Source organism: Malania oleifera, chromosome 9 (genome assembly GCF_029873635.1).
Source record: "Malania oleifera isolate guangnan ecotype guangnan chromosome 9, ASM2987363v1, whole genome shotgun sequence".
NCBI classification, from domain to species: Eukaryota; Viridiplantae; Streptophyta; class Magnoliopsida; order Santalales; family Ximeniaceae; genus Malania; species Malania oleifera.
Window position 1 is genome coordinate 83,061,553 of NC_080425.1, and position 9,745 is coordinate 83,071,297.

Genomic DNA, 9,745 nt, shown 5'->3' on the forward strand with positions numbered 1-9,745 from the left:
AGGCTAACAGAAATAAAAGAAAGAATGTAAAGTCTTGATTGATTAATTTTGCAGGTGATCCCTGGCTAAAGGAGCGTTAATTCCTTTCCTTCACATAATCGTACTCCCTAATCTAACCTAGTAATGCAGACCATGGACTATCGGTTCCCATGTACTTAGGAATAGCCTAAAGGCCAATGAACTGGTAGCATATTAAATAGGCATCCCAACCTCATCTAGAACTAAACAGGTTAATGGAAGTTCACTTAGACCATATTTTGACCAATTTCTCATCACATACATCACCATTTGGAACGTTGCGACAATTTGTATTGATGCTAAAATGTCAAATTATACTTAACAGTAAGGTTCGGTTAACCATTGGATATTGGTCTAAAAATCGATTAACTGAATTTTGATTAACCGCTTATACTGTTTGGTTTCAATTTATATTTTCTAGCGAACCAAAACTTTGGTTCGATTTCTATTCGCATTTTCTAGCGAATCAAAACTTTTGTTTGATTAATGGTTCAAAGGGTATGGTTTGGTTAACAGAATCATGTCCACCCCTAGTTGTTTGTACTATTTTTTTTTCCAATAAAATTTCATTTTGTCAGTTTGATTATCCCTGCAAAAAGAAAAATAAAAATGGTTCACTTAACAAAATGAACTCTTGAAAATGCTAACCTTGGATTATGAACATGCATAATTATAAAACAAGATTGAGAATAGCATAGAATGAGTCCTTGAAGATGCTAACATACGATTATGAACATAATTATAAAACAAGATTGAGAAGAAGATATTTACTTAAATTGTCGATAAAAACAGCGTTAGGCAAAACAAATATGACCAATTCAATGTAAAAATTGAAAACTCTAAAATACTTTCATACAATACTACAATTACAATACGACTTTATTCAAAAGAGAGAAATATATAAATCAAACGGTCCAATGTGTTGTCGGGCCTTTTCATTACTGTAATAAAATTTATTACTTTTCAAACCTTTTGCTAATTTGCAATTTTGAAAAATTATCAAATAAATATGAAGTACAATTCAATATAAAGGCTATTATCATTATACTATCATTATCACGCACTATGTGTGCATGTATTGGAATATATATTATACTATCTCTTTATGCCATTATAATAAATGCATAAACATATATTTTTTTAAAATAAAAATATGAAAAATTGAATAAAAAAATAAGTAATTAGTAAAAACTTCCTAATTTTCCTTTATTTTTCATTTATTGCTACAATCATGTTTCAAATTGAAATAATAATGTGTAAGTGGTACAAAAAATGTGTACCTTTTCGGTTAGCAGAAGTTTTTCTTTTTTCAAAAGTAACTACCTGTATTATATTATGCGTGAATCTATTACTCTTTTTTCTCATATAGTATTTATAAAATTAATTAATATATTTGAAAAAAAATTGCAATACGCACTTTCGGGCTGTGAGGGTTTTATCTTTCGCAAAAATAAATTAAACTCTAAACAGAAATATTGCGTAAAAAAAATATTTTTTCATTATCTTTATTATTAGAAAGGGATTTTCCTAATTTTGAACTATCCATAAATATTCTAAAAAATTATTTTAATTACCAAAAAAATATTTCAAAAAATTCTATACCTATTATAAATATTTTGAAAATATCCCAAAATCGCCTTAACTTATTTTAAAATAACATTTTTCTTTAAATATGTTTATTTATTATTTTTAAAAACTATTTATTAATTTATTTTATTACAATTATGACCTAGCGGGCGCCCCTTATACTACCATATAAAGTGGATTTCCCTCTCCTACCCATTCCACCTCGTTACTCCTCTCTCTTTCTCCCTCGCCGGAAAACGAAAACCAGAAAAAGCAACAGAAGAAGAAGAAGAAGCAGTAGCGATGGCAAAATCCAAAGCAAGCCAAACCACCCAAACCCAACCCGAATGCTGCCCCGACTGCTGCCCCGACTGGCGGTGCCGCTGCTGCATCTGGACTGCTGTCGGCCTCGGCTTAACCGTCGCCGTCGGCGGCCTCCTTTACTGGTCCCTGGGCATAAAATTGGCCCAATAACGAGTAATAGTAATTTAAGATAATTAGACGGTGGGTTGTAGTATACAAGTAGGGGGGTGAGAGGGTGAATATATAATTAATGTATATTTTATATTCTAGCTATTATTTACCACATAAATAAATAAATGGATTGTTGTTCAAATAAGTGTTGTTATATATGGGCACTCAGTTATAGAAATTCATTTGACTCGAAATTTAAGTTCGAACTCTCAATTTGTTTAACTTAATAACTGAATTTAAGGGAACTATTATCAAGTCAAGCACCAAGTAGCTCATGAGTAGCTCGACTCATTTGCGGCTGTACTTGAGAATGCTAACCTAGGATTATAAATATAATTATAGAGTAAGATTGAGAAGAGCACATGCAATAATGACTTCACGAAAATATTTACTTATATTGTCGATAAAAATTGTGTTGAGCGATGCAAATATGAACGGGCTAATGTGAAAAATTGAAAACTCTAAAGTATTTTTGTATAATAATATAATAACAATATTACTTTATTCAAAAATAGAAATATATAAATCAAATGGTCCAATGTGTTGTTGGCTCTTTTCATTTAAGCAAAATCTTTCCCTTGTTTACAATTTTAAAAAATGATCAAATAAATATGAAATACCGTTTAATATAAACTATCATTATCATGCACTATGTGTGCATGTATTGGAATATAAATTATAAATTTTTTATGTAATTATAATAAATTCATAAATATATATTTTTAAGAAAATAAAATATTAAAAATTTAACGAAAAACAAGTAATCAGTAAAAACTTCCAAATTTTCCTTCTTTTTTTTCCAAATTACAACAAATATATATATATATATATATATATATATATATTTCATTTATTGCTTCAACCATATATTTTTTTATCAAATTGAAATAATAACATGCTACTGGTACAAAAAATGTGCACCCTTTTTTATTAGGAGAATTTTTTCTTTTAAAAAAAAAAAATTGTGTGTGTTATGCGTGGACCTATTATTTTTCTTTCTTACTTATTATTTATTTTTTGAAGTTAATTAATATATTTTTTAGCAATAAATTAATGTTCTATTTTTAGAAAAAATTTGCATTGCACACTTTTCGGGTTGTCTTGGCATATAAGGGATTTACCTTTGACAAAAAAAAAAAAAAAAACTCTTGACAAAAATATTGCATGAAAGAAAAAATATTTCATTATCTCTACTATTAAAAAGAAATTTTCCTGATTTTTAACTACTGATAAATATTCTAAAAAAAATCCTTTTAATTGCCAATAAATATTTCAAAAGAATCCCATAATTATCTATAAATATTTTAAAAATATCCCAAAATCACCCTAACTTATTTTAAAATAATGGTTTTCTTTAAATATATTTATTTATTATTTTTAAAAACTATTTATTAATATATTTTATTACAATTATGACTTAGTGGGTGCACCTTAACTAGTATATAAAGTTGATTTCCCTCTCCTTCCCTTTCCACCTCGTTACCTCTCTCTCTCTCTCTCTCTCTCTCTCTCTCTCTCTCCCTCGCTGGCAAACGATAACCAGAAAAAAGCAACAGAGGAAGAAGAAGCAGTGGCCATGGCGGACAAGGTCAACAACCCATCTGCAAAAACCAAAGCAAAGCCTGGAAAAGGCCAAACCACCCAAGCCCAACAGGACGGCGCCACCGATGCCTGCCCCGACTGCTGCCCCAAGCCAGCTGAGCCCCGCGGTTCCCAGCCGTGCTGCTGCTGCTGCTGCATCTGGATTACTTTCCTCCTCGGCTTCACCATCGCCGTCGTCGTCGTCCTTCTCTGGGCCTGGGCTTATACGTGGGGGTGGTATATATAATTAACGTCTGTTTTATATTCTAGTTATTATTTATCACATAATAGTTAACCAACAAAATAAATAAATGGATTGCTGTTCAAATAAATGTTGTCATATATGGGCACTCAAGAATTGTCATAGAAATCCATTTGACTGAATTAGAAAATGTTATGAATTTTTTGTTGTCCTGTTAGTTGCTGGTGATGTTTTGAGAGAGTGTTATTTTATTTTTCTATAATCTCTTTTTTGCTTATCTTGTAATCACGGTATTCATCCGTCAAAAGTTGAGGGTTTATTAATAAATAAATGGAGGTGTCACCCTCTTTTAGTAAAAAAATATATACATTATGAATTTAAGTTTTTATTTCCAATAAATACTTTAAATTATAAATTTTAAAAGTTAAAATTTGCTCATAATAATATTATTAATTTATGAGGCAATAGTAATGTTTATATATATTTTCTTTTATTTTTTGATTAACAATTTCAATATGGCAAAGTAGATCGTCCTGCCCTCATATATCTTCGGAGTTAAAATTTAAGTATTAAACTTAAATAAAAAAATACTCATTTTCATCTTCAAATTAAGTAGTGTTACAAAATTATGATTAAAATAATAAACTTTCAAATAATATACATTAAAAAATACTATAATAAAAATAAAATTATCATAATTATTTAACTTAATTGTTATATTTATATTACAATAAAAACTTCATTGGATATGACAATTGAAAAATATTTTGTAATTGAAATTTATGTATATTTTATTTTGATTATATATAAATTCATTTGAACATTCTATATTATTTTTAATTTAAAAGTGTGCAAAACGAATGATTTAATCCAAAAAAATATTTAAAGATATTAAAATTTATGACAGCAGGTTACCAAAATAACTGAAAATCATAAATTTTAATTTTCAATTAGATAATAGAAATAGAAAACTACTAACATAAACAAGCGTGTTTTTTTTTATAATATGTTTTTTTTTACTCTGTTGAAACAAAAATAGAAATGTAAATAATAATGATACCAAATATGTCCTAATTTTTTATTAAAAAATTAAATTTATTAATTTTATAACTAATTTTGATTAACTAATTTTTTAACTCGTGAACTCTTATTAACGACTCATTTAATAATTTAATTGATTTGTGACCTTAAATGTTTGAATCGCCACACTTTTCTAAACACAAAAGCGACAGATGAATGCATTATGCTCCTTCAATATTTCTCCCCCAAAATGTAGCATAAAAAATTTGCCTCAATTTTCACTTTAGAAATTCTTCATATATAATGGTGAGATGCTTAGTTATTTTGATTAGTTGATGAGTTAGGATTTCGTTTGGGTGACAAAAATTTAAGACGTGTGGATGGGTCTGGTTTTGAATGTGGCACTGATCAAAGGGCAAATTGAGTCTGAAATAGAAGACACTGGCTATTGTTGTAGCTGACTTTAGAGTAAGTACATATGAAGATCTCTCTCTCTCTCTCTCTCTCTCTCTCTCTCTCTCTCTCCCTCTCTCTCTCTCTCTCTCCTCTCTCTCTCTCTCTCTCTCTCTCTCTCTCCGTTGTTTGCACATTTTCTCAATAAGATTTCTTACTTCGAGCAATTAGTGTTCCTCTGTTGATTGTTTGCAATGTTGTATATGTAATGTGTTTCGAAAATCTAAATTTAATTGAAGTCGCAACGTCTCGGAGAAGGGTTCGAAATGGTGAAGAATAATAGTGTTGAAAGTTCGATACAGTCGCTACTAACCTATTATTTTCATGGATGTGGTTAACTCACCTAATTACTACTTGTTGATTGGTTTCTAAACTAATTTTATTCCAAGAAACCAGTAGTCTCAGTCTGCTTTTACAAAAGTTGGGATCAAGAGTTCAGTTATGCGAGAGGAAAATACTAGTACCCCCTACACAGTGGTTCTACAAACGATATCTAATTAAATATGAATTATCCCTAAGTTGAATCTAATGGTCTTTAATTAACTCCTTAAAAAATAAATAAATTTAAAAATTTTAAAAAAAATTGTAAAATAAGGTACAATTTAAGAATGTCTAATAAAACTTCCGAAGAAGTGAATCTTATTAGATAAACCACCTCATAACTAATATAAGTGAAGTTTAAAATACTTTTTTACCCTTTATTTAATCATTGGGTCACACGCACACAAAAATAGAATATATATATATATATATATATAATAATTAAACAAATTCATCAAATTTAATTTTTTTTTTTTTTAAAAAGAGTCTTTAAAATATTCCCAATTTTTTTTAGAATTTTCTGAAAATTTTTCAAATTTTTTTTACAGTTTTCTAGGATTTTTAAAGACTTTTTCCTCCTTTCTATATTTTAATTTTTCCTTTTTTTTTATCCAAGTCAAAATAACTCAAATAAATTTTATTTATTTTTTCTTATTTTTAATAATTTTACTTAGTTTTTCTAAATTTTTACTATTTTCCTAATTTTTAAAAATTAAAAATCATAACTAAATTAAATGAACCAACGATTCGGAAGAGCTAAACCGGTTTAATCAATCTAAATTGGGTCAATGTTGACCTGGGTCAAACCAAGTTTGACTCAATTTGTAGAGACCCAGAAAACATAATAATTAAAAGAAATTGGAAAAAAGAGGAAATTCGGTTTGGGAAGCCCAAACCGTTGACGGTTTGAAAGGGAGAACAGAAAATCGTCGACGATTTTCTTTTTACCGCGGCAGAGTAGCAGGGTAAATGATTAAAAAGGTTTGGTTAAATACCAAACCGTTGACGATTTTTCTGGGACACCCATAAAAATCGTCTACAATTTTGTCTGCCAGTGCTGAAATTATAAAGTCCCACGAGCTTATTTGTTTGTAACAAATTTATTTCCTCTCCCTCTCTCTCTCTCTCTCTAAACCCACGAACATTGTAGCAACCCAACCCAAGAAATAAAGAAATAAAAAATAAAAGAGAGGGATGGAAAATTCAGAAACAGGGACAACATAGCCTCGTCGACGAATCCCAATTTTCGTCGACGAGTGTCTTTCTAGGGATCGTCAACGAAGTTCAGGTACTCATCAACGAAGAGATACCGAGAGTCCAAAATAATTTCAGGCTTCAGGTTCATCGACGAAGCCTTGTGGTCGTCGACAAATGACCTTCTGTGGCTCATCAACGAATGCTCCACTTCATTGACGAGGGCGGCCGAGTCAAAGACTTAAAGGAGAAGAAACCTAAGATATTTTGAAACTAAATATCCTTTCTCTCTCTCTCTCTCTCTCCTCAAATTTCTTGTTGATCGTCGCCAGATTCAACAATCGGAAGTTATCGATTGGTGGTAGCCCTGTAACGAAGTCCATCGAAACATGGTCCCACTTCCATTCTGGAATGAACAATGGTTGTAACTATCCTGCTAATCTCTGGTGCTCAGCTTTAACCTGCTGACACATCAAGCATTGCTGAACAAATTCAGCTATCTCCCTCTTCATTCCACTCCACCAGAAATACTCTCGCAGGTCCCTGTACATTTTAGTACTATCGGGATGGACCGTGTATAGGGATCTGTGAGCCTCCTCCAATATAGTCCTCCTGATCTCAGTATCCGCAGAAACACATAATCTAGTACGGAATCGCAGAGCTCTGTCATCAGATATGCTGAATTCCTCACCCTGACCATCACGCACTCTAGCCATCACCGCTACCAACTCTGCGTCATCACCCTGAGCTACTTTAATTCTCTCGTATAGTGTATGTTGAACCACTAGACTGGCAATAATTGTTTTAGGACTTTCCTCCACCAATTCTATACTGAGTCTCTCCAAATCCACCAGAATCGAGTACTGAATCTCCATAGCTGCTAGTACGGATCCCCCTGATTTCCTGCTCAAAGCATCTGCCACAACATTCGCTTTTCCGGGGTGGTAACTAATCATGCAATCATAGTCTTTAATAAGTTCTAGCCACCTTCTTTGCTTCATATTCAACTCTTTCTGGGTAAAGAATAATTTCAAACTCTTATGATCCGTGAAAATCTCGCACTTTCCACCGTATAAATAATGCCTCCAAATCTTGAGAGCATACACCACTGTAGCAAGCTTTAAGTCATGGACAGGATAATTCTTCTCATATTCTTTAAGCTGCCTAGACGCATATGCAATAACCCGTCCATGCCGCATCAACACGCATCCAAGACCCTTCAAAGAGGTATCACTGTATATTACGAAACCGTCCTCCCCTAATGGAATAGTCAGTACTGGAGCTGAAACGAACCGCTGCTTTAACTCTTGAAAACTCTGCTCACAGTCATCAGTCTATTCAAATTTTACATTTTTCCTCGTAAGTTGTGTTATGGACTTGATAGCCTGGAGAAACCATCCACAAAGCGCCGGTAATAACCTGCTAACCCCAGAAAACTCCTGACTTCCTGAACATTTCCCAACCTCTCCTAATTCACCACTGCCTCTATTTTACTTGAATCAACTGATATTCCTGCTTCTAAAATCACATGGCCGAGAAAAGTAACCTGCCTTAACCAGAATTCACATTTCTTGAATTTTGCATATAATTTCCTTTCTCTCAATATCTGCAATACCAGCCTTAAATGATGCTCGTGCTCCTCACAACTCCTCGAGTAGACCAGTATATCATAAATAAACACAACCACAAACTGGTCCAAATACTGGTGGAACACCTGATTCATCAAATCCATGAAAACTGCTAGTGCATTAGTCAATCCAAATGGCATCACTAAAAACTCGTAATGCCCATACCTGGTACGAAATGCGGTTTTCGAAATGTCCTCTGCTTTAACTTTCACCTAGTGGTAGCCTGACCGTAGATCAATTTTAGAGAAAACCTGGGTCCCTTGGAGTTGATCAAATAAATCATCGATCCTAGGGAGAGGATATTTATTCTCGACTGTTAATTTATTTATCTCCCTATAATCAATGCATAATCTCATGGTTCCATCTTTCTTCTTCACGAACAAAACTGGCGCTCCCCAGGGCGACACACTGGGCCTGATAAAACCTTTATCCAGTAATTCCTGTAGCTAATCTTTCAGTTCTTTCAACCCAACTGGAGTCATACGATATGGTGCTTTAGATATTGGTGCAGATCCCGGCAACAAGTCTATCGTAAACTCAACCTCATGATCTGGTGGCAAACCAGGCAATTCTTCTGGAAATATATCTGGAAATTCTCTCACTACTGGTATGTCATCTTGTCCCAATTCTTATTTTGGCAATTCTTTTATGTATGCGACATACCCCTAACAATCATCCTATAGCAGTCTCCTCACCTGAATAGCCGACACCCTCTGTGGTGAGGCACGCACGTGTGAACCCGTAAATCTAAATTCTGGCTTACCCAGGGGTCTGAAAATTACTTCTTTCAGATAACAATCTATACTAGCATGATAAATGGCCAACCAATCCATACCCAGTATCACATCAAATCCCTGCATATCCAGGACCACAAGATCGGCTAACAGCACTCTCTCCTGAATACTTACTAAAAAATTCCAAAGTACCCTCCTGCATCTAATCATAGATCCCATCGGCGAACCCACAAACAATTCTATATCTAATGGTTGTGTCACTATTCCAGCTATTTTCACATATCCCACCGATATAAAAAAGTGGGTAGCACATGTATCAAACAAAACATTCATTCTATACGGTAAAGTAGTAAGGGTACCAATGACCACATCTCCAGCCGTCTCAATGTCTCCTGGTGTCAACGCATAGACCCTCATCGGCGCTATGTTCTTTTGCTGACCACCGCGGGGTGTCTGATATCCACCTTGAAATGGTCTAGGAGCCTGTGCATAATTTGACGGCATCTGACATAATCGAGCCATATGACTAGGTCTCTCGCAGTGGTAGCAAACAT